Source organism: Numenius arquata, chromosome 11 (assembly GCF_964106895.1).
Source record: "Numenius arquata chromosome 11, bNumArq3.hap1.1, whole genome shotgun sequence".
In the NCBI taxonomy this organism is placed as follows: Eukaryota; Metazoa; Chordata; class Aves; order Charadriiformes; family Scolopacidae; genus Numenius; species Numenius arquata.
Window position 1 is genome coordinate 24,995,825 of NC_133586.1, and position 25,664 is coordinate 25,021,488.

At 60.1% G+C, this 25,664-nt stretch overlaps 1 protein-coding gene across 1 annotated transcript in view; it reads right to left on the reverse strand.

Moving 5' to 3' along the window:
• CXXC5 (CXXC finger protein 5) overlaps nt 1-25,300 on the reverse strand; it is a 38,270-nt gene extending 12,970 nt beyond the window's left edge. The window contains exon 1 of the mRNA XM_074156310.1: nt 25,258-25,300. The gene's annotated coding sequence lies outside the window, so the exon portion shown is untranslated. The remainder of the gene's footprint in view (nt 1-25,257) is intronic.
• Between the last annotated feature and the right edge of the window lie 364 nt (nt 25,301-25,664).

Genomic DNA, 25,664 nt, shown 5'->3' on the forward strand with positions numbered 1-25,664 from the left:
CCCGGGGGCTGCACCCACCTGTGCCAACCCCCCCCTTCCCCAGTTCGGGGGGACAAGGGAGGATTGGCAGCCTCACCCCCCCAGCGCTCATCCAACCCCCCTCCCCATGCCAAAGCTGCGCCAATTCGCTTCCCAAATCCTAAAATGCCTGTAACTAAAACCTACCAGATTGAGCTTCAGGAAGAGCCCCCCCCCCTCCCTCCCCACTTCTCTCCCCCCCTTCCAAATGGGATTGAACAGATCTGCGCTCGCACGAGCCCAGCTCGCAGCCAAGCAGCATCTGACATTCACGCGCCATGGCACGGCTCTCTGCCGCTCGCCCACTCCCCCTGGCTTGGCATCGCCTTCGCCTAACGCTGCCCCCCCCCGAGATGAAGCATCACTCCCACCCCCCTGCCCTCTGCAATTCCCCCCCCCAGACCCTCCTGGAGGGACCCCAGCTCTTTGGTCCAGATACTCCCCGGCGTCCCTCCACCAAGGGAGGTCCCCAAGGTGATTTCAGGGCACCAGGAGACCAGGCTGAATGACCCAAGGACATTGGGGCCAGGTGGACCGGGGGCAGGCAATGCCTGGACGCAGATGCCAGCAACAACCGGCATCCCAGCAGGAGCCCCGAGAGCCATGGCAAAGGGCTGTGGGGGGCCCAGGCAAGGCTTCTCCCTGGGGAGACCCACAGGCATCCCGCCGAGGCCAAGCTAAGATGTGTGAATCACTCCCATTAACAGACGGGGTGATTACAGCGTAAATTACTTGGGGTCTTACCAATAACCAGGTCACGGAGAGACCGATCAGCAGGCGCAGAGCTCTGAGAAGTTAATTAAAAATAAGAAAAAAAGTTGTAGGCACAGCTGCATGGGAATATTTGATGGCAAAGAGCCCCAAATCCAGCAGTGCCACCTCCAAGTGCCACCTCCAGTGTTGCCCAAATCCAGCAGTGCCACCTCCAAGAACAGCCCCAGCCCAGAGAGGTCCCCTTGTGCTCCTAGCTCTCCCTAAACCTTATCCCTCCACATCCCATCAGGCAGCTCCGTGGTGGCAGAGCACGAACCAAGGGGCTGTTCCAGATCCCAGAAGAGTCAGCAGTGGGGAGGGCCAAGGCACCCATGCCAGCACCTGTGTCACCATCACCATCAACGAGAAAGAAGCGCATTGGCAGTGGGAATGTACACTCAAGAGCATTGGGGCCAGCTCAGTGAGTTTGAGTTTGGCCATTAATGGGTGGTGGGGACCTCGTGGTCCTTCATGATGAGAACCCCCACCTCAAGGGTGGAAGGGCAGGCTAAGATTCAGTGCCTGTGCCCCACAGACCAAGCGAGCACAAGGAAGTAAGGCAGGAGCTGTGCAAGCAAGGGTGCAGTGAGCACCCAGCCCCGCCAGCCATCGCTCTGTGGGCTGGAGAAGACATTGGCATCCGAGAGGCATCTCCACCACTCACACCAGAAACACCCTGGAGGGCTGGGTCCCCGCTGCTTCTACACTGGTGGGATTAAAGATCCCACCCGAGCGCCTGCTCCTGAAGGCGACCACTTTGGAGGAATTGCTTTTAGTGCCAGGAAGGCGGCAGCACCATCGGAAAAGCCACCGGGGGTCAAAAATGGCAGCCATTGACAGATGTCTAAGAGGACAGAGAATAATCCTGTCTTCCTCTGGGAGGATTCGGGTCGCCCTCGCCCTTGCCGGGTTTATCCATTGTCTGGATCTGCCAGCAGTTGTTATTTTTGGTGAGCACCGCGTTTTGCTTGGCCTCACTGGCAGGAGGGAAATAGGAGGAAGAAAAGAATGGGTAGGAAGGCTTCTTGGCCAGGGCTTGGCGGGGGAGAAGAAGAGCAGCTCAGCTTTGGGAGGGGACAGTGGAGCACCCTGCAGCCTTCAGGGAGTCCGAGTTCGTCTGCTCCCAGCCCCACAGCCTTGTTGAGCACGGCCAGAACTCGCCGCAGCGATGGGGCTGGCCAGCCCAGGCATCACAGCCTTCCCTGGAGGAATTGCTCCCAGTAAGCCCAGTGGAGCAGAGAGGCTTGACAGGTTTTTTCGGAAAGGTCTTGCTGCCCAGCTGCCAGCACCCTCCTGCACAGGCAGCAGTCGGGGTTGTCTCCAGCAGCCAAACAAAGCACAGGAGAGCTCTGGCAGGGACGGACAGACCCTGCCCGCTGCCAGCACCATCCCAAGCCCTGCCCACAGACCCACACATGCCTCAGGTTCACCCAGATGGGCCAAAAAAAGCTGGGAAGCCTCAGGAAGGCAGGTCTCTGACCTGCCCTGATTCCCCCCCGGGCTGATTCCCCACAGCGTTGTGGCAGCCCCACCAGCAGGCAGGCCCTGCCGGCAGATCCCATCCTCCCCAATGGCTTGGGCTCACCAGCGCTGTGGGTTGCAGCTCAGCCAGGCACTGGGATCCGCACCCACCCCTCTGAGCTGGGCACAGTGGGAGGTGTGGGCAGAGCTGGGGTAAGAGGCATCCAAGAGCCCCCGGGGAGAAGACGCGCAGCCATGCCCCAAGCATCTACCCGGCAGCGACTCGGGGAGCATCCCTGCTCGCCTTTCCAGCACCGCCCGCTCTGCCTGCGAAGCACCAAGACAATAAAAAGCTGCCTCCCCACTCGCTGGGCTTTCGCTCCTGCGAGAGATGGAGGGCACGCTACACAAAACTGCCTTTCCCAAGCTCTCCCCACACTCGACACCGCTTGTCATTCAAGCAAACCCCGTGGCCTTTAAGCTGCCAAGGTACCAGAGCTGCTCCGGAATCAGAGTTCGCTCGGCTCCTGCCCTGGAGCAAGGAATCTGAAACACTGCCACTGGAAACGAAACAGAGCATCCGTCATTTCACTTGCCAGGAATATATCCAGCCCCCAAAAAAAGAAATACTGCCTGCTAAGAGCCAGCAACAAAAGCCCTCGATTTCACCAGCAAAGCACAGTCCGGCATCGGGCATTTTCACCCAGGTCCTGATTCTCTGCCGAATTCAAAATCACCCACAATAAAACCAGCAGCAGAGTCGGGTCAGGGCCAGAGGGTGCCAGGTCAGGATGGGTGGTGGGGACCAGCAGGCTCCGCCCGGGATGCTACAGGGAAAACCCATGGTGTGGGGGGAAAAAGGAGGCAGGTGGCAGAGGCAAGGCTGGAGGGGACGAAGCACACCCAAGCAGAGCCAGGCCCGCAGTGGGGAGTGCCCTCAGGAAGCCACCCTGCCTGTGGCACTGGCCAGCATCCTGCCCGCAAGCCGCCCCCTGGCCAGTCCGGTCGTCACCCCCCAGCCATTCCCAGTCGCATCCCCAGGAAAAGGAGCAGCGCGTTCCCAGCCAGCCCAGCCCCCAGCCCAGGCACGCCAACCCAAATATCTGTGAGAGGCGCTCCCCTCCATGGGAACGGCGACTCGACACAGAGTTCACATGCCCTAGCAATGCCTGATTAAACTCCCAAACTCCCAGGGAATACCCCTGAGGCTGTCTGAAGATAAGCGAGGAGCGAGGCTGCTCTCAGGAAATGCAGGAACTGGGAAAAATCCAGAATAATACAAAGGAAGCCCCAGCGCGCTCTCACTCGGACACAAGCACTCACCCAAGCTCACTGCCATGCCCCCCAGGAGCCCCAATGGCAGGTCACAGGTGACCCCACCACCGAGCTGGGTCCTGCTGGAAGAGGTGGGGATGGAAACTGGAGAGTCCAGGACAACAGGGGTCTGGAGCACAAGTCTTATGAGGAGAGGCTGAGGGAACTAGGGTTATTCAGCCTGGAGAAAAGGAGGCTGAGGGGAGACCTTCTTGCTCTCTACAACTCCCTGAAAGGAGGGTGTAGCCGGGGGGGGTCGGTCTCTTCTCCCAAGTCACGGGCGACAGGACAAGAGGAAATGGCCTCAAGTTGCGCCAGGGGAGGTTCAGGCTGGATATTAGGAAAAATTTTTTCACTGAAAGGGTTATCAGACATTGGAATGGGCTGCCCAGGGAGGTGGTTGAGGCACCATCCCTGGAAGTGTTCAAAAGACGGGTTGACGTGGTGCTGGGAGACATGGTTTAGTGATGGTGTTGCATTTTGTTGTTTTGTGGGTGTTTATTTTTGTAAGTTATGTTGATGGTTGGACAAGATGATCTTGAAGGTCCCTTCCAACCTAGAAGATTCTGTGATTCTGTGATTCTGTGAACTCAAGACAGCACAGGCGAGCTGAGTGTGGCCTGCCAGGCTCTGAGTGATGGGCTGGAAGAGGCTGAGCAAGAGGATTGTGCTGGAGACCTGGGTGGAGGGAAGGGCAGCTGCTGCCCAAGGGCAGTGGGTACCAGAGGATGGGGACACCTGCTGCCAACACTTGCTGTTCAGCACTGATGAGGCCCCGCCTTGAATACTGTGTCCAGTTTTGGGCCCCTCACTCCAGGAAAGACATTGAGGTGCTGGAGTGGGTCCAGAGAAGGGCAACGGAGCTGGTGAGGGGTCTGGAGCACAAGTCTTGTGAGGAGCGGCTGAGGGAGCTGGGGGTGTTCAGCCTGGAGAAAAGGAGGCTGAGGAGAGACCTTCTTGCTCTCTACAACTCCCTGAAAGGAGGGTGTAGCCAGGGGGGGGTCGGTCTCTTCTCCCAAGGAACAGGCGATGGGACAAGAGGAAACGGCCTCAGGTTGCACCAGGGGAGGTTTAGGATGGATATTGGGAAAAAATTCTTCACTGAAAGGGTTATCAGGCACTGGAACAGGCTGCCCAGGGCAGTGGTGGAGTCACCATCCCTGCAGGTATTTAAAAGCCGGGCAGACGTGGTGCTGAGGGACATGGGTCAGTGGTGGCTTTGTCAGCATTAGAATGATGGTTGGACTCATCATGATCTGAAAGGTCCCTTCCAACCTAGACAATTCTATGACTCTAGGACACTTCCAGGACCCATGATGCTCTGCAGGTGCTCCATCGTTTCAGTTTACCCTGGGGAACACCTCAGATACTGGTTTCACTGGTCCTCGGGTTTCCTGAGACCCTCACTGCCCTTCTCCTCCCCTTTGGCTTTTCCATGACAGGTAGTTGTAGCACTAGACCCAGATCTCCCAAACCAACCGCACACTCAAGGGCAAGGGCAGTCAAGGAAACCATGTTGGTGCAGGGCCCAACGTGATGGACGAGCTGGAGCATGCCAGGATAAAGAGGAAGGAGATAATGCTCCTCCCTTTCATACCTGCTGGAACCCAGGGAGCAACCATCTCAACCTCTGGGAGATCAGAGCCACAGGGAAGGTTTGCACCACCTCTTGGGGATCAGTGAGTCCTGGTGCTGGGGCACCCTGGGGGGCCCATCCTAACTGCTGTGGCCAGACACCGTGATCCTGGCTTCGATGGCGACCAACTGTGATGGCATACGCTAGAATTTCTACCTTCAACCAGGACCACGGCTGGGAAGGAGACCTGCACTGAACACAGACTGCTCTCAGATGGGCACACGTCTGAGGTCAGAGGAGCAAAAGCGATGCACCTACCCAAGCGGAGTTCTCCTTTGGAGGAGATGTCCAACAGCTCTCTTGGTTCTCGATGCTTCTTCAAGAACCAGCCCAAGAGGAAGAGTGTCTTCCTTCCCTGTAGCATGCCAGCAAAGGATGGAAGAACAGCAGTCCTGGGCAATCTATGGGAAGAGTCATTAGGAAAACATTTCCCAGAAAACTGCTGGGACAAGACTCCCTGCCTTGGGGATGTGGTGGCACAGCGGGGAAGGGTTGTACCAACAAGGCCCAGCTTGTCTTTGATCGGATACCAGTTTGGCTGCAGAAAGCACTTGGACTGCTACAAAACACTTAAGATTTTTACTGTGTGCCTCATACACAGCCCCAAGACCTTACTGTGGCCTTTCCATAGATGAAGGGAGCTTCTAAGAAAGATGGAGAGAGACTTTTCACCAAGGCCTGTTGTGACAGGACAAGGGGCAATCGTTTTAAACTGAAGGAGGACAGGGTTAGGTTGAAAATAAGGAAGAAATGTTTTACAATGAGGGTGGTGAGACCCTGGCCCAGGTTGCCCAGAGAAGCTGTGGCTGCCCCATCCCTGGAGGGGTTCCAAGGCCAGGCTAGATGGAGCTTTGAACAACCTGGTCTGGTAAGAGGTGTCCCTGCCCAGGGCAGGGGATGCAACTGAATGACCTTTGAAGGTCTCTTCCAACCCAAACCATTCTCTTGATTCTACAGGAACCACCAGTGCTGTGCCTTACCAAAAAAGCACAAGTGAGATGGGTGAAGCTGGCAAATCTCAAAGAACCAGGCACAAGACAATCAGAAAGCAGAGCTGGGGCCCTGGGAAGGAGGAAGGGGTCCCCACCACCACCAGCCACAACATGAGTCAGGATGGGGGGGACCCTCAGATGAAAGAGCTGCAGGACACACAGTAAGAAACATAGGGGTTTATTCTACGTGTGAGCTTGAAGAGAGCGGCCATGGAAAAACCTGCTTACGAGATGTCACAACACAGAAGAAAATAGGGAAGAGCCGCAAGACCGAGCCTTGAGCATGAAGGAAGCTCCATGTGGTGGGAGCTGGAAAGGGCTCGATGTGGTAAGCTTATTGCACTGGGTATGTGCTTTCAGTGGTCTTGATTAAAGGGTGTAAACATCCTTCTGGACTCATGGTCCTTCTTGGCCCCAACCTCTGAAGGTCTACAACTAAAACTACAGTTAGATATCAATGCTTCTGCCTTTCTTTGCTTCCCCAAAAGCTGAGGAACAAGATGGCAAGCTGGAATGGCAAGGAACGAGCTGGATGTGATTGTCAGAGTTGGTGCCTGCCATAGTGGTCCATCCCTTCTCCAGGCAGCCCAGGGTGGGTTCAGAGTCCCCAGCCTCCTCCCATTGCTCAACTGGTGACCCCTCTGCAAGAGAACCATCTTCCTTCACCCATGCAGAAGGGTTTGATCCCATGTCGCCCTGAAACCCACACCCACATCGACATATCCGGATGGGTCCTCCTGCCACAGCACAGGAGGAATGGGGCCTCCAGAGCATAAGGCACCAACCCAAATTGTTGATGTCCCCCACCGCCCACTCTCAGCTTCCACGATGGACAGCTGGACTCCTCCATCTGCTGTTTTCTCCAACCTGCTGCATCTCCTCCTCCTCCTCCCTCTTCCTCCCGCTGGCACTGTTACGCCAGGGAGTCCTGCACCCTGCCCTCGGTGACATGCTCCGTGGTGGATGAGCAGGGGCTGTGGGGACAAGCTGGGCAGGGAGCCCCAGCAGCCTCCATTCCCCAGCCAGCAGGAGTTCCGGGGACTTGGTCTTGAAGGCGGTGGATTGGGCAGAAAGAAACTCGTCCCTGTGGCTACAATGAGACACCGGCATTTTATGGACTATCCACAACGTCATCCTTGGTCTTCTGGCAGGTGGTCAGCAAATCCAAGGTGTGACAGAGGGGCAGGGTGTGGGGAACACTCTGCTCACTAACTGGAGGAAGGCACATTTCCATCACAAGGGCTTCACAAAAACCCATCCTTGGTGGGATTTTTTTCCTCCTTTGGTAGTTTTTGACACGTTTGACACAGGGCATGTCCAGGTTAAGGGTAGAAAAAATTCCCCAGCAATTCCTGACCAGGTTCCCCTTGACCTGTGTGGCTTCCCCATCCTCATGCACCCCAGATGGACCCACCCAGATGCCCTCCCCACACCTTTCTCCTACAAGCCATGGAGCTGAACCAGAGCACCCGGAGGGGGAAGAGCCTCCTTTAAGGATTTTGCAGAGAAATAGGTACTTTTTCACAATTTTAACAATGCATCAAAGCCAAACCCCTGCACCAGGGCTGCAGCCCCCACCATCCCTCGTGGCCAAGGGGAGAGAGGGATTTGGGATGGGTGTCTCCGGAGGACGGCCATGGATGTCCCCATGTCCCCGCAGCGGGCAGCCCCGCTTTGGCTCAAGGGGTTTAATCTGAACTAGTGCAAGTCCCTCCTGCAGACCCCCGAGGCGTAAGGCTCCCTGAGCTCTTAATGGGCTTACGGAGCTGCTGGGACCAGAGCGGCTCCCCCAGCAGAAGGACTGGGGGGGCTTAAAGGCACCGCCGGCCAGCAGCCCCCCGCGGCACTGCTGACACCAGCCGTCCTTGGCACAGCAGGGGCCACTGGCCAGCCCCGTCCCGGCCAGGCCACCACTGATGGTGCCAGGCACTCAGCCCGCTCCCCCACCGTGGGTCCCACCCAGGTGTTCTCAGCTCGGTCTTGAGGACAAAGGCAGGCGCATGTTTCCCCCAGCTGCCCCGGCCCTACAGCACCCCTAATCCCCCCACACCCCGTGTCACCACCCCCAACATCTCTCCTCATACCTCACCCCATGCCCGCATCTCCCATTTCACCCCACATCCCACCCCACTGCACTGCCCAGGGCCGTGCTGAGCCCACGCAGAGGGATTGGAGGGTGCCTGGCATCGGGGTGGGATCAGGGCAGGGCTCAGACCCCCCTCAAATTCAGGCTGGGGGTGACAGGAGCACGTGCCACACAGCACCCTGCCCGGTGAGGACGGAGGGGCCAGCACATCATCCCACGCTATCCCTGGGAAATCCTGTTTTTCCAGGCTTGGATCAAGCACAGGGGGCCGGGAACAGCCGCCGGCAGGAGGGGGGCCGTCCAAGGAAAATCCTGCTGGAAAGCAGCAAAAACCCATCCCCAACAAGGCCCTTGCCAGCCCACCATGCTCCCACCAAGCTCTGCCATCCTGCTTCAACATATTTTTGGGGCTTGGACACCAGTGTGTAGGTTTGTGTCTTGGGATATTTTCAGAGGGGAAATATATTTTTTTTAAAAAAAGGCAAAAAAAAATACCTAAAATACCTGGGCACGCAACTAAGCTCCTGTGATTTCTGTATCAGCTGCTGTACACGCACATGGCATGGAAAAATCCTTAGGAAATTTCTGCTAAAAAACCAAAAAAAAATAAAGGCAAACCCACAGAAGGCTGAGCTCACCGGACACAGCACGCCAGGAGGGGCTGACAGAGCTGTTACGGTCTATTGGGCCAATAATCCACAAACTAAGACGGATTTATTGTACATGGCAGATCGTAACAGCTCCAAAGAAACCATCACTGTCTCCCGGTGCTTAAAATTCACTTTCTTGGGGGAAAAGAAAGGGCCAAAATATGGCTTTATGAGATAAGATGCGTGGTTGTACCATTCTGTGAGACAGAAGCCTGTGCAAACACATATATGGGGTTTTCTTTTCTTGATATATAAATAAATAAAATATCTCCTCTTCCAAGGCGAGCACGACTGCATTACCCAGCTTGGAGCGCTGTTGTTACCACCGGATTACCTGGCTTGGTTTCACCTCCCTTAGCAAGATGGATTTGCAGGGGCCTTGTACCGCCCCAATATTACCACCCGAATGCATGAGGGGATAAAAATTCAATTAATTAGAGCCAGCTTGAGCCCCTGCACCCATCTGCCTTGCTGGGATGGGGTGGATTTGGGTCCCCTCTCCTTGGAAGGCACAAGCCTCTGAGCAGCGAGATGCCGGAGCAGAGAGCAGGCACGACACTGTGCTGGCAAGCCCAGGGTGGGGGGATATTTGAAAAATAATAGTAATTAAGGGCAGAGATAGTGCTTTCCTGTGCAGCTTTTTTTCTGGGCAGACAGGAGCCCCAGCCAGCGTGGAGGTGCAGGACCAGGAGAGAGACCAGCCCGACCCCAGCGGTAGTCGGGGCGTCTGTTCGAATCACCGCGACGGTGGAAATCACTCTGGGCCTGGCTGAGAGCTTACCGGCCGGCTGATCATATCAGATGGGGATCAAAGGGGCTCAGCTAACGGGTTTAGTGTGCGGCTCGTCCCAGCCGGCGCTGCCGCCGAGGAGGGAGGCCGGGCTCCTGCTCACCCCGGTGGTAGGGCTGCACGCCCAGGGTCCTCACAGGGAGCCTGCAGGCTGCGCGGGGGAGCGAGCACCCCTCGGCGGGGCAATGCCCGGGGGGTAGCTAACCCTGAAGCCCCCCACCATCACACCTGGATGATGGGTCAGGCAACGCCATGTGCTCACCCTGCCACCCCCCCTCACCCCCCGCTGCACCCCAAAACCATCCCAGGGAGGGTGCAAGCCGTGGGATGCCAGAGCAGGCAACCACGAGAGCGGCTTTTGGCCGCGCAGGGAGACTTGGAGGAATTCCCAGGGGCAGGGAGGGGTGTGGGCAGGGAGAGGGTTTGCACAGGGTAACCCAGCTCCAGCCCCCCCCGGCAAGCAGCACAGAAAGCCATGTGCCGGGACCGGCCGGGCGGCTCTGGGGAGGGAGTCGAGCCGAGTAATTAGAGCAGGAGGCTGTGAGTCAGCAAACGATGCGTAACCTCGCGGAGGTTGACAATGAGGCAAAAGATGGCAGTTTCGACCGAGAGCGCCCGCTGAAAGGGCACATTTAGATATGCAAGAAGCAGCGACTCCCAACAATGGCAGGGCCGGCGACCCGCTCGGCAAAACACTTCGCGGCCACCGTCTGGCGGTCAAACATTTCGCACCTTTCTCCAAAATCACCCCAAATAGAGACGCAGTGGGTCACAGCCCAGACCCTACGGGAGCAAGGTGGTGGGGACGGCTTCCTGAAAAGGGGGTTTCTGGGGAGAGGCACCAGCCAGCCGCCCCCTCCAGCACCCCAGGGAGCAGGACACAGCTGGGCTCCATGGCTGAGCTTGCTCCGGATGCCCGGGAAAGAGGAGCAGCCGGCAGCAGCAATCCTGCCGGCACTCCCACTGCGCTCTGGGACAGAGATCAAGGGAGAGGTTTGGCTTGGAAGCAAACCCCAGGCTCGGCCCCCCACTTTTGTGGAGGGGCCCGTCAGGGCTACAGGCAGGTAGGGCCCTGCCGCACAGCAGCCTTTGGCGAGGAGAGTTTAATTAACCCTGGAAAGCAATCGTTAAACGGCCAGCCCAGGTAATCGATGCGGAAGGGGCAGCTTGATGCCGAGAGACCATCTGCTCCAGGGAGGGATGGTAGCTCGTTCCTCCCCCCCCTCCTTGCCTTGCCGGGAAGCCGCTGTGGGGCAGCTGGTTTGGGGGCCTGATCCTGAGCCTAACACCAGCTGAACTGCCTCCCAGGTGGGATGGGAGCTGCCCAGTGCGGGTCCCTCCACCCCTCGCCTCGACCCTCGCTTCCCGTAAAGCCCCAGGTCCCCGAGCCACATGATTTCCTACACGTCACAGCCCCCCCAGCACAAAGCCCGGCCAGGGCACCCTCCAGAGCAAGGCAGTCCCCATAGCCAGGATGCAGCTGAAGGAGAGCTGGGCGGGGATGTGGCCAAGCATCCTCCCCACCCCGCACTTATTTTCACCCACGAGATGAGTTTGGGGCAGTCTCAGTCCCAAAGGCACAGGGGGTTGTCTCTTTAGCCTCCCACACACACGCACAGCCAAGCTCCCAGGGGAATACTCCAAGGGATGCTCTCGGCATCCCAGCATCACCCAGGGCACCACCGTGGGGCACCACGTTCCTGCCTGTCCCTGCCTGCCCGGGCAGGGATGCGGGGATGCTGCAGGGTGGCCCAGGGATGCAGGGATGCAGCCCGGTGGGAGAGCAGCTGGACAACCAAAGCCCCATGGAATAGCTCTGCTGCTGGAGGGAAACTGAGGCAGGGAAGGGCTGGGATGCGCCCATGCTAAGAGACCCAGATTCAGGTTTTTGTGCTACTCTCCATTCTGTGGCCACCCCGGTACGAATGCATGTGGCCGCGGCCAGGGAAAAAAGAGGGTTTGCTGCTTCCGGCAAGAAAGCCAGCCATGTTGCACAGTGTCTGCCCATGCTCCAGCAACAGCCTCTGCCCCCCCCGGCACCCACCCATGCCTTCAAGCTCCGCAGGCAGCCCTGGGCCCTTCTCCAACCCCGTATTTCCAAGTTTCTCCTTAATTGCTTTTATTTCCACCCAATAAATAAATGATGCAGGTGCTCAGGGGCAGCGGGGCTGGGGGGTACACCTGCTCCTGGGGGACCCAGGAGCTACTCCCCGCTCCAGGGCACCGACTCCAGCTCTAGGATGGGGTCCCCAGGCAATTCCAGGATGGGCACAGGGAGACCCCTGACCCCTCGCCCCATGGTCACACCCCAGGAGAGCTTTTTGGGGGGCAGCTGGGGTTGCAGCCTGCAGCAGCATCCCAGGGCAAAGCCAATCAGGGTAAGAAGAGCAGGATTTTGTCCTCAAGAATGGAACTCGGCGAGATTGGTGGCCCCAGAAGCATAACTCCTCCCTCTCCTATGAGGTGACCTTCTACCATCATCACACCCAGCCCAGCTCCCAGTGCCACCAGTGGCACAACTCCAGCTGGGGGACAGAAAGAGAGCCCAGCCCCACAGTGGGGAGCACTGGCGGATGCAGATACTGGGCACGGAGCTGCAGGCATCCTCCTCCTGGTCTGCATCTGCCCCCTTGGGAGGAGAGGGGGCATCCCTGAGGAGGAGAAGGGTGGCTGCATCCCATGGAAAGAAAGGAAACGCCATGAGGAGCCTGACAGCGCTGCCAGAGCAGGTGCTGTGGCAGGAACGGCACAAGGAACAAGCCCTGGGACCACGGCATGGCCCTGGTGCCAGGAAAATGCCCTGCCCTTGTCCCCTGCCCCCCTGGGGCAGAGGGGAAGATGCAGCTGCTGCCACCCCAGGCGCAGGCAGGGTGACAGATGGGTCCCCAGGACAGCCGGGACTGGCAGGCTTCAAGGTGACCCGAGAAGCAGAAGTGGGTTTGCACCTTTCCTTGCCCTGGGGCTGGGAGACACCTTGGCCTCCTCTTCACTGTCTCCTCTTGCCACCCCAGACCTGCAGACCCCCGGGGATGGGGACCATGTGGTTCTCCCCTCTCCAACAGCAGCAGCTCAGCAGGAAGCTCCCTGCACCCATGCATGCACCCCCTCGCACAGCAGCACCACAGCACGGGCATGGGTACCACCTCCAGGGATACCTCTGCTCCAGAGAAGGTCCTGGTAGATTTGGTTCCTGGCCAGCAATGGCTGCTGGGAGCACCAGGAGAGCAGGCTTGCACTCTGGCATGGAATTGGCCAGGCGAGGGCTTGCCACCACACCCCACCACACCCGAGATCCCCGGGGAACACTCTGAGGGATGCTCTTGGTACCCCAGCATCACCCAGGGTACCAGTCGCCCTGCCGCAGGGCATGGGCATGAAGTGTTCTGTCCCACCCCTGCCTGCCTGGGCAGGAGGCAGCAGGGAGACCCCTGGAAGAGCTCTCCTGCAGGAGTGAAACTGAGGCAGGGAAGGGCTGAGATGCACCCACACACTTGGTGCCAGCCAAGGGACCCAGAGCCAACTTGCATGGCATTCCCCATCCTGTGGCCACCCACGAGTGTGCACGGAGAAGGACAGGGAGCAAAGAGCAGGAACAACCCGCCCTGAAGTGGTGCTCAGCCCCCCAAACTAGCGCCCGATGCCCAAACTGGTGCTCAGCTTCCTGAAACGGTGCTCAACCCTCAAGCCAGTGCTCAGGCCCCCCAAGCCAGTGCTGAACCCCTGAGCGAGTGCTCAGCCCCCTGGACTGGTGCTTGACCCCTGTGCTGGTCCTCAACCCTCCAAAACGGTGCTTGACCCCCAAGCCAGTGCTCAGTCCCCCCAAAACGGTGCTCAACCCCCAAGCTGGTCCTTAGCCCCCTGAAATGATGGTTGACCCCCAAGCTGGTGCTCAGTCCCTCAAACCAGTGGTCAGCACTCCCGAAATGATGCTTAACATCCCAAGCCGGTGCTCAGCCCCCCAAAAAGGCTCAGCCCCAAAGAAGGGGGAGGTCTGGGCTCCCAGGAGAGGAATTCCCTTGGGGCCAGCCCTGCCCTGGCCAGACAGGGAGGAGAAGGGATGAGGACACTGCTGCCCATCCTCCCCAGAGACAGCCACTCCAGTCTCCTCCCAGTACGCACAATGGTGATGTGGTCCTTCAGAAGGGCCTGTCAGCCCAGAGGGGGGTCTCCTCAATTTCCTTTGCCCCGGTCTCAGCATCTCCCCCCTCCATCACCAAAGGGACGTGGGAACACCATGGCAGGGAAATCAGTCCCCTCCCAGCTGCCTCTCTTGGCTGCAGGAGGGAACATGTCCCCAGCACCACGGGGACCCTCCGTGTCCTCGAGCAGACCCCCCTTGTCCCTGCCTTCCAGTGCTTCCCAGGGGAGCATCATCACCGGGGAAGCCAAGATTGCTGGGGCTCTGCCAGGAGTTCCCCCGGCCCTAGAGCCACCAAGAGTCAGGGGACAAAGGTGAGGAGCTTTATTGCCTGAATATTCGGCACCAGGTCCCCGGTTACCCTCGGAGGCAGCCACATGGTGGGATGGTTTGCAGGATGTACCCAGGGAGCTCTGGTGGGAACAAGAGCAAATCCCACCTCTAACAGGGGCAAATGCTAGGGGAAGGGGGTGGCACTTATTCCCGCTGCCGGGGATGTTTCGCATCCCTGTCTGCCAAGCTATGGCCTTTGGGATGAGCTGATGAAGCCCCCACCCCGCAGCCAGTGCCAGTTATTTCCAGGATTGGGCTGGCAGTGGTTATCCATATGTGTGTCCCCCCGCAAAAGTACCCACCCCATCACCCGCTGCCTGCAGACAGCACCAGCCACTGGCAGCCTGGCCCCTGGGGACCCCCAGGGACCTGCCACTACCCCCCCGCCCCTAGCCACATTTCCCCCCCCAGCTCTGGCATCTCCAGACCCACAGACACAGCCCCCATCGCTGTGCCATCCCCCCATCCCTCCCTGCCAACCCCCATCCCTAAACGAACTGCCAGCTGTGGCATGAATTCATCCCTTTTTAATCTTCACGGTGCATCAGCATGAGAGGGGGAAAAAAACACAACACCTTTTTTCCTTTTTTTGGGGGGGTCTTAATCTTTACCTGGGGTCATATTTACTAATCCTCTCGCTAATCCCCCAACACCTTCGCAAAGAAAAAAGCTGCCCGAGATGCAGCGATCGCCAGCTGCTCCCGGCAGGAGCGGGGCTGGGGAGCACCCAGAGCGTCTGCCAAGGGCCCTGGACACCGCAGGTTTAGCACTCAAGGTGTCTGGTTTTCCCAGCAAGGTGGCCAATATGTGTTTTTAAAGGCTTTTTTATTTAAGGAACACAAACGTGAGGATGGGGAGAAGGGAGGCAAAGCGGCAGCGGGGAGACACGGGCACACTGGGAGATGGTGGCAAAGCCTGTGGGTCTCAGCTCAACTGATGGGCTCAAATATTTAGGAAATATTTAGGGAAAGGATGAGAAACCGCCTCTTAGAAAGGATTCAGTGGAAAACCATCCGCCGCCAGTTTGCACGGCCCCACGGCCGAGGTGCACAAGGACCCCCAGGAGCATCCAAGGCCAGGTTGGACAGGGCTTTGAGCAACCTCTCTAGTGGGAGATGTCCCTGCCCAGGGCAGGGGGTTGGAACGAGATGATCTTTAAGGTCTTTTCCAACCTGAACCATTCTGTGATTGATTCTATGATCCCCCGCTGCTGTTCCAGCCTAACGGACACACGGGGCCCAGAACCACGGCGGTGCTGGGGGTGCAGGGAGCAGCGCTGCCCTCCTCTGCCTCAGTTTCCCCATGTGCAGAGGTGACAGGTCACCCCCTCTCCCGGGGATTCAGATGGCACAGGATGCCCTTCAGCTGCCTCCAGGTCCTCATCGGTGCTGGGGGAGGGACACTCGGGAATTGTCCTGGGGCTCTCAGATGGGAGGACAGGGGGTCTGCAGATGGGGGGACAAGGGTTCCTGAGGATGGGGGGGACAGGGGACTCTGCAGAAGAGGGGACAGGGGGAGCAGGGGGCTTTGCACATGGGAGGCTCTGCAGACAGTGGGGACAGGGGGATCTGCAGATGGGTGGACAGGATTCCCTGCAGAAGTGGGCGACAGGGATGCCTAAAGACAGGGGGAGCATGGGACTGTGAAGATGGAGGACAAAGCCCCTGCAGACTGGGGGACAGAGGTCTCTGCAGACCAAAGGGGCAGGGTTCCCTGCAGAAGTTGGGGACAGGGGTCCCTACAGAAGAGGGAGCAGGGGGCTCTGTAGGGGCTTTGCAGATGAGAGGGGATGGGGTTCACTGCATAAGGAGAGAACGGGGGTCCTTGAAGACAGTGGGACAGAGGGGACAGGGGTCTCTACAGATGGTGGGACAGGGGTCCCTGCAGATGAGGGGGGACAAGAATCCCTAAGATCTGCCCTTCTCAGGCCAACCTCCTGCTGTGCCGCTGGCACACCAAGGCTGCCCCCCGCTTCTGCTGCAGCAGGGAGCTGCACAGAGCCTCGCCCCCCCGGCACTGCGGGAGGCAGGGGCTGCCCGCAGCCCCCCACAGGCCCTTGCGCCCCGCCAGCGGCTGGCGAGCTAACCGGTTATGGCAGCGCGGCCCTCTCGGCCGCCAGACAGCGCACACTCCACCGCAGCCGGCACCTTGCCGCGCCAGGCTGGAATTTGCAAGCTGTCCTGATGCATTAGAGTACAAACGCCTGGCGTCCGGCTCCCAGCCCTGCTGGGGCCATGCCGGGCTGTGCCGGGCCATGGCATCCCCTCCCCAGGGACGCCGACGCTGGGCCAGCTGTCCCCAATGGCGGCCGGAGCCACCCTCATCATCTTCATCCTCTACATTCATTTTTCTCCCCCCCCGCCCCAGCTTTAAATAGCTCCTTCAGTGGAGCGGGGAGACGCTGCCAGGCTCCTGCTGCCACTGCAGCGTGGCAGGGAACGCTGGGGACATCAGAAGTAGAGGGTCCCCGCCAGCACTGGCGTTGTGGGCAGGCGGAAGCAAGGCAGTGCTGTCGGCAATGGGGCCCCTTCCGGCAGGCAGCCCGGTGTGCCGACTCGGTGATGTGCACCGGGGCACAGAGGGGACGGGAAGGCACAGATGGACACGGATGGACAGACAGACAGGATGCTCCACTCACAATCCCCAGGGGGGTGGGTCAGGCATAGGCACAGGACCCCAAAGGGGGTGACACAGCACCTGTGTGGGCACACCACCATGACAACCACCCCAGAGAGCCAGCCAGAGACGGGTTACAGCCCCCTTGGGGAACACCCATTCTCTGGGAACTCCAGAGTCCCATCTCCCCTGCACCCAGAGCCCCACTGTGCCCTCCTCAGGTCCTCTCCCCACACTGGGCGCTTCCCCCCGGGGCCAGCACCCATCACCCCACATTCCCCACCCCAGCACTTTTCAGACAGTCCCTTGATCCCAGGGGTCTCCCTGGAACCCCCCCACCAAGGCCATCCATCACACGTGTCCTGGGCTGCCCCTCCAGCAGGCTGGGTGTGCTGCGGGAGGCTCAGGCACCCGCCAAAGCTGTGGGCAGAGGGGACATCCCGCTCCCCGCCATCGGCACACACTCGTCCCTTGCCCATATGCCCAATGACGCCCTCAAATCGCCATGGGATCTAATGTCCACCCACAGCCCCCAGGGCAGACCTGCAAAGGGACACATCCATCGAAAGGGACACATCCATCCCACCACCGGGCAGGATGGGCTCAGCCGGCTGTGCCGATCCCAGCCAGCTTGGGGCAAATGGCAGCGGGATGCCCGTGGGAGGAGGGAACGGTAACAGCCAGCTGGAATAGGAGTGTGAAGAAACGCCTCTTGCGTGCTCTGTCCGGAGCCAGCTAACAAGGCCATATTTGAAATGCTTTGCATACCTCCGGTCATCAGATTAGCGAGATGCAGAAGGTAAAGCAGAGGGCAAGAGGAGCACTCCCGGAGCCAGCCATCCTCGGCCGCTGGCTCCCACGGGCTGTGGGAACTGGGGGAAAAGTCCCTGGCTGGCAGCGGGGACCCTGGAGCCATGGGTGCCTGGGATCTACCTCCCTGCCCTGATGCCAGCAGAACGCAGCAAGGAGGCAGGAAGAGAAGGTGGAGAAGAACAACTCAGCCCAGTGCTCACAGCCCCGGGTTTGGCTGCCCTGGGTGTCCACAAGCCAGCTGCCATGTCCCGGCCACCACCTACCCCTCACCTCCCCCTGGCCCAGTCCAGACCTGGACCGGCTGAAAGACCTTTCAATATGTAAAGGGGGCCTATAGGAAAGAGGGAGGAAGACTTTCTACCAAGACCTGCAGTGACAGGACAAGGGGCAACGTTTTTAAACTGCAAGAGGGCAGGGTTAGGTTGGAAATAAGGAAGAAATGTTTTACAATGAGGGTGGTGAGACACTGGCCCGGGTTGCCCAGAGGAGTTGTGGATGCCCCACCATTGGAAGTGTTCAAAGTCAGGTTGAACGGGGCTTTGAGCAACGTGATCTAGTGAAAGATGTCCCTAGGTCTTCTGAGGCGGAGGTGGGACTAGATTATCTTTGAAGGTCCCTTCCAACCCAAAGCAGTCTATGAGTCTATGAAAGGAGGCAAGACCCCATAGAACCTCCAAGCAACGTCTGTGGGCACAGTTCATTTGCCATCCCTTCACCTAGACCCATACCGAAAGACAGATTCCTGCAAAGCAGAACGTAGAGTGCTGGTCTTCACCTCCCACAGGTGTAGACCTCCCTCCAGCAAGCTTTGAACCAGCACTGAAGGGCCTCAAGCCATCCCCAAGACATCAATGCTCCTTAGGCACAAATGGTCCTCCCCAGCCATGCTCCAGCTCCAGGAGAGGCTGGAAAGCAGGAACTTGCCTCCAAGCACCAAGCGGACACAGTGGAGAAGAGCCTACGGGGCATGGAGGCAGCAGAGCTGACAGCACCTGGATCTGCAAATGCTTGGGACCCTTCAGGGTGGGAGATGTTCAAGTTAGAACCCTCCCAGCCTTCAGGATGTTCAGGTGAGAGATTCAGGACTCAGACCTGGACCCCAAACTGCTTTTCTCAGCCAGTCTCTGAGGGTGAGAAAGAGGCACCAAAGCCACATGGGCGAGTCCCAGCAAAAATAGGTGACAGCTGATGACCCCAAGAACCTTGGGGACACCAAGAGACCACCTGGGGGCTGCGTGGATGGAGCTGCATTGCTCATTTGGGCACAGCTGAAGACTCATACGGAAGATCGTGGGAGATGGATATTGCCCAGATATCCCTATGAAGTGCTGGAGCACAGACATGAACCCAAGGTAGGTTTGCAAAGCCAAAAATGAAACATCCATCAAGCCACAGGTGCAGACAAGACCAAGGCTGCCTTCTAACAGCGGGCAACCACCAGCAAACCAAGAGATGACCAGAGAAAAGCACCAGAGGACACCAGAGGTGACCATGTCCCATCTCATCACACCAGAGCACAAACCCAACCCTTGCTTAAGCCTGGGCCATCCCCAGGAAGCCCAACAAGTGCTGACCAAACGTATGCCGGGGTCAGATGGGGTCTCATGGGGGGCAGCAGCCACCCAGAACCCACTGGAATCACCTAGAAGCACCTCCCAGACCATGGGGCCAGGACAGCACCATTCCCCAGCCCTGCCACCACCCAGTGTCCAGTGCCACAAAAGTGACAATCAGACCCTTGGGATGAAGCCCATCTCAGAAGTGACCCAGAAATGGCAGGCTACGTCTCACACCACGGCAAAGGTCTCATCCATCACCCACATCGCGCCCCTGCTGAAGAAGTGTATCACAGCGTTGACATGGGGCAGAGCCAGTGACCTATACCCTTTTCCAGCTCCTACCTCACTGAGCCAGGAGAGTGGAGATGGAAAAGCACATCCCGTTTGGAAAAATCAGAAAGGAGCATTTCCTTTCTTTGCCACCAGTTCCAGGGTGGAGGCCAACACATACCTTCCCATGCCTGGACCACCACACCACAGGCATCACTCTATGGAGCTGATGGGTCCTCATCCTCCCCGCACAAAGGATGTCTAAGCTCAGGCAACGGAAGATGCTTTGGTACAAGTGACACTTCGAGTACGAGGACATAGAGCCAGACCCACAAATCCCAAGGGAAAACCACAGCCAGGGAGCCAGGCCTTCACAAGGTGGACACGGCAGGGCCATTATTCAAATCGCTTTTCCATGCCCTAACGACGGATGGCTGGAAACCAGAGACACCAAGGCAGTCTCTTGAAAAACTTGTGACCTTAAAAATCCTTTTATTCACATAATAACAGGCTGCCACCCATGTGCAGCAAGGGCTGCCATCTCAGCCTGTCAATGCCTTCCACCTGCTTGCAAGCCAGGATGAAACCACTCCAAAGATGCACCCCTCCAGCCCTGCAGTGCCACGAATGGACAGAATATTGGGAAGGGCAAGGAACTGCTACATGGCACTTTGGCATCCTTCAGCACCAAGATGCTGATGAGCCCAAAAGTTTCTTTCAACCCTGATCTTCAGGGACCCAAGGGCCATCGGCCATGGTAAAACGTCCCCTTTGTACTCTCCCAAAGGTGACAGGACCCAGAGGTCACCCTCAGCCACTCACTGAGGTCCTACCATCCTGCTGCCTGGCTCTCCCTGGAGCTCTCCTGGGCCTCCAACACCGTGAGCATCCCAAAGGACATGGGGTATGGATGGGGATGCAGGCTGCTCCTCGCCCCCATGTCCTGATGCTCTCTCCAGCAGGAGGCGTCACAGCCCACCTCCCCACCAGGGCAGGTCCCTCTAGTGAAGGCAAAGTCTGCTGCAGGCCTGATCCTACCCTGCCCCCCATGGCAGAGCCACTCCTGAGCCACTCCAAACCCATGCTTTTCCTCCCTACTGGTCAGGGCCCAGGCTTTTCTGGCTGGTTCCTCCTGGAGGTTGTTCCCGCTCCAGCCACTCCTTTGCTCTTCCCTCCTGCCCATCCTAGGCCACTGCCCCCCTTCATAGAATGACAGAAGGGTTTGGGCTGGAAGGGACCTCCAAAGACCATCCAGTGCCACCCCTGCCCTGGGCAGGGACACCTCCCACCACACCAGGTTGCTCCAAGCCCCCTCCAACCTGGCCTTGAACCCCTCCAGGGATGGGGCAGCCACAGCTTTTCTGGGCAACCTGGGCCAGGCTCTCACCACCCTCACAGCAAAGAATTTCTTCCCCACATCTCATCTCAATCTCCCCTCTTTCAGTTTAAAACCCTTCCCCCTCATCCTATGGCTCCCCTCCCCAATCAAGAGTCACTCCCCAGCTTTCCTGGAGCCCCTTTAGGGACTGGAAGGGGCTCTAAGGTCTCCCTGGAGCCTTCTCTTCTCCAGGCTGAACCCCCCCCAACTGTCTCATCCTCTCTCCATAGCAGAGCTGTCCCAGCCCTCAGACCATTTTGATGGCCTCCTCTGGCCCCGCTCTCATAAGTCCATGTCCATCTTGTGCTGGGGACCCCAGAGCTGGACGCAGTGCCAGCAGAGTGAAGAAGAGAGGAGCATCCCCTCCTCAACCTGCTGGTCATGGCGCCAGTGATGCAGCCCAGGAGACCCTTGGCTTTCTGGGTTGCAAGGGCACAGTGCCGGCTCATGTCCCATTTGTCACCCACCAGTACCCCCAGTCCTTCCCCACAGAGCTGCTCCCAACCCACCCGTCCCTAGGCTGTGCTGGGACTGGGGGTTGCCCCTACCCAGCTGCAGGACCTTGGCACTTGGCATGGCCGAACCTCTCACTGTTCCTCCTTCCCCATCGCCTGCCCGGCAAGAAAACAGCCCATCCCACACGCCAGCTACCACCAGCAGCTCCATGCCATCCCCAGCCACTGCAGCCAGTCCCCGTGTCCCCACCAGGTCGGGAGGGCACCAATTCCCCAGGATGGTGGTTCCCATCCTCCCCCCCAGCCTGGACGGGCTTCAAGAGCTGGGGGAACACTGGGCCAGGTAAGTCCCCCCCCAACCTCCTTGCTCGGGCTCTTTGCAGAGAGGTGTCTGCAAGGGACAGCGGGGACAACTGGGGGGGCCTGCAAGACCCCCCACGCTCCCAGGAGTCAAAGTCGAGTCAGGGGAAAAGGAGGGGAAAAGGAAAAAAAAAAAAAAACACCCTTTTGAGTGCAATATTTCAGTTGAGCAACAGAGCATGAGTAAAGGAGGGAGCTTTTTGTGGTCTGGTGAGTTTAAGCTATGAGCTGAAAGTTTAACTATTAATACACTTAATCAAGAGGTTGTTCCTACGGCTGGGATTTGGGAAAACAAATGCACCAGTGGGGCGAGGAGAAGGCAGGGGACCGGTGGCACCTGCTCCTGCCACCCCAGAATGTCCCTGCTGGGGGGGGATGGAGGGTCTGGGATCAGCCAGGGCCAGATCCAGCCTCGGCCAAGCCTTGAACAGCCACAGCAGCAGATGCCGGGTGATGCTGGCTGCAAGGGCCAAGCGCCCGGGATCCAGCCCCCCCTTCCACCCTCCAGGCAGGAGATTCAGTGGAGCGGACAATTTTGGGGAGGGGATGCCACCCCCAAGTCCTGCAGCATCCCCAGGTCCCAGGCAAGCAGCACCTGCGCCACCGACACCTGCCCATCCCCAGCCCTGGTGACACCGGGGGATGCCGGTGGGTGAGAGAAACCCCAGGGTGGGGGCTCCCCAAAACACCACAACTCCCCATACCTCCACAGCTTCTCCCCCATCGCCCACCTTTGCAGAGGAGGAGGATGAGGAAGGAGAGGCTGAATTTTGAGGCACGGCACCCGGAGCCCCTCTCCCCTGCCTGCCCACCTCGCGCCCCAGGCAGGAGGTGCCGGCAGGCGCCTGGCAGCGCGCCGTGGCCGCCCGCATCTCCGCCACAAAATCCATGTCAAGGACAACGCAGCCGCCTCCTGCCTTCTTCCCACCGAGGTGGTGAGGGGGGGAATGGCGTGCACGGCGCCCAGCACAAACAACCTCCCCCCAAACCCCTGCCTGCACCCCCCCATGGCAACCAGGCAAAGCCCCCCCCCCACCCACGAGGCCACCGAGGCCACCAAATCCCCGGACGGTGCCGGACAGCCGTGGCAGGAGACCAGGACGAACTTCTGAGCGCCACCGGCGAGTCCTTTGTTACTTTGCTTTTGTTGTCACATGCCGGCGCGTCCCCGTCCCCATCGTCCCGTCATCGTGTGTCCCCCACACACACCCCCCCGACGCCGGCCCCGAGGTCAGGGCGTGACATCTGCCAGCTCACCGGGCAGCATCATCGGGGAGACGCCAGTACCAGCATCCCCGGTTTGCCGGGCCTTTGGCGGGTATCGTCCGGGAGCCGGAGCCACCACGCGCGATGACACTTTTCGGGTTTGAGGCTCAGCCCACGTGATGCCGCGACCGATTTGAATTCGATGCAGTGGCAAGAGCCACCGGCACTGCCGGGGAGGCGAGAGCTGGCATCCCTGCCGGGCTGGGTTGCTGGGAACGGGGGTGCTGCTAACAAGGATGGCTCTGCAAAGCTTTGCCAGATAGAGATTTTAAGGAGAGACAGACGGATGGATGGACAGAGAAGGGTTTCCATGCCTACAGGGACTCCCACTGAGCGGTACCTTTGGGGGGGTCACCACCTCACCCCGCCCCCCCCCCCCCCCTCCATCTCCCCATCCTCCCATCCTCGTCTCAACCCCCACTGCCCTCCCAGAAAGGGGGATGCCACTCAACTCCCCAGGGAGCAGCGCGGGGATGGGGAGCAGAGGGGGGGGGGGGTCCGTCTCTCCGCAGCCCCAGGTGCAGCCCCGCCGCCGGGTGAGGGGGCCGAGCGGGGTGGGGGGGAAGCGGACAAAGCGGCACAAAGCGGCTGCTGACACAGCAAGGGCCCGTTTCCAGAGAAACAAAACTTCCGCCGGCTCCGGCCCCTGTGCCCCAGGTAGCCGGGCTTGTGCATCCCCCCCTTCCCCAAATCCTGCCCCAAACCCCCCCATCCCCGCAGCACATCAGCTCCCCCCATCTTCACCCCATCTTCCCCCCTGGCTGCTTCCCGGGGTCGCTCGCAGGGAGCAGGCGGCGGGGAGTAAAGGTTGGCCGGCCGGGGTCAGGGGCGACAGCACAGCACACACATGTGATCCGTTATCACAGGATGTGTGCGCAGCTTTGTTTATGCGTGGGACGCGGGGCGGGTGGCAGCGCTTTGCCCCCCCCCCCCTTCTAACCTCCCCATCCCACCACCCCCCGCTTCTCTCCCCAGTCAATCATCCCAGCAAAGAATAAAGCGACCCAAAGCAAACACGGGCTCGCAAGAAGGACGGCACCACTTGCAGGATGTGGTGAAAAACATAGTAATAATAAAAATACAATAAGAGGGGGGTGAAAAAACCCCCCCGTGGGGCCGTGATTCGGCAGAGTTTGTTGCCACAATCCCACAGCTCAGGCATCGCTCACAAACCCCACCGTGGCTTTGGGGCTGGGAGCCCCGATGCCAGGCGCCTACGGGGGATATTCCACAGCGGGCGCTAGGATCCGGCTGAATCTCTGGGACTCGGGGTGCGCTGGGTGCCCTCCCCGCCCCAGCGGGAGGTTTGGGAATCCCATCTGACGGCGAAGCCGGGAGGGTGGGGGGGATTACTTGGGAAGCCAGGGAGGGTGGATAATAAAGTTGGGCTAGTTGCTGCACATGGCTGGGCGACGGCGAGCGGCGCCGCTCCCACGGCCACCCCGCCGCCGGTCACCAGTGGAGGAGCCAAACTGCCGCCGAAGCCCGGCGCAGCCCCGGGGGGGAGACGAGAGCAACCCACGCGGGGAACCCGAGGGCAGAGGGCGGCTGCAAGCCACGGCCGCCGGGTGGGGGATTCCCCCCCCACGCCCGCTTCTCCCCTCCACCCCACGCGAGATCCGCCGCGGGTGGCGGTGGCCGGCCCTGCGCGCTGCCCGGAGCGCGCCGCCTCCCCCCGGCGCCGCGGCGCTGCCGCCCCCGCCGCCCCCCGGCCCCGCCGCCACCATTGTCACCCGGGAAACCACCGGGCGATGCCGTTCCGAGGGGGGGGGAGGAGAGGGAGGGGGGGGCTCGCCCCCATCCCTCACCCCCGCCCCCCCCCGCCCCCAGCGCATCCCCGCCGGGATGCGGGGTACCGGGAACGGGGAATGGGACGGACGGGGGGGCGTTCAACAGCACCGGCAAAAACTTTGCTCGTTACCCCGTTCCCCCCCCCTCCCCCCGCCCCCGGGAAGCGGCGGGGCCGCTCGGGCGCCGCGCAGGCAGCACCGAGGGCAGGCGGGCAGGCGGCCAGCTCCGCGCCCCGCCGCCGCCGCGGGCAGCCCGGTAACGGCGCCGGGCGGAGCGGGGCCAGCCGCCACCGCCCCCCGCCAAACTTTTTCTTCTCCCCTCTCCCCTTTCTCCACCAACACCCCCGCCCTTACACACACCCCCCAACTCCGCCCGCCGGAGCGGCCCCGGCCACCGGGCACCTACCGGCGGTCCGGGGCTGCCCGGGAGGTGGCGGGGAGGGAAGGGAGAGGAGAGGAGAGGAGGGGGAGAGGACAGCACCTGCCCGGTGCCGGGGGGAATTGGGGGGGGTGGGGGGGTGGTCCCGGGGAGAGGGGACCCGAGGCGGGCAGGGTGCCCGTCCGCCGCCGCACACCCACCTCCACATCGCCGCTCGCTCTGGGAGTGCACAGCCCCCGAATCGCGCTGCACGGCGCTGCCGCCGCCGCCGCTGCCCGCGGCTGACGGCAAAACCCGGACCGGACCGCGCCGCCCCGCCACGCCACGCCGCCGCGCGCGCGCCCCCCGCCGCCCCACGCGCGCGGCGACCGGCGCATCCCCCCGTACCCCCCTCCCCCCCCCGCCATCCCACGCCCGCCCATCGCCGTGGGGACACACACACACCCCCCACGTCCCCCGCGTCCTAGCCGCCCCCCCCCACGTGTCACCCCGCCGTGTGGTATCCGCCCCCGCGGGTGTTAGCGTGGGCCCCGTGTCCTGTCCGCCCCCACGGGAGTCACCCTACTGTGACTCGCGTGTTTCATCTGTGCGTCCTCCAGGTGTCCCA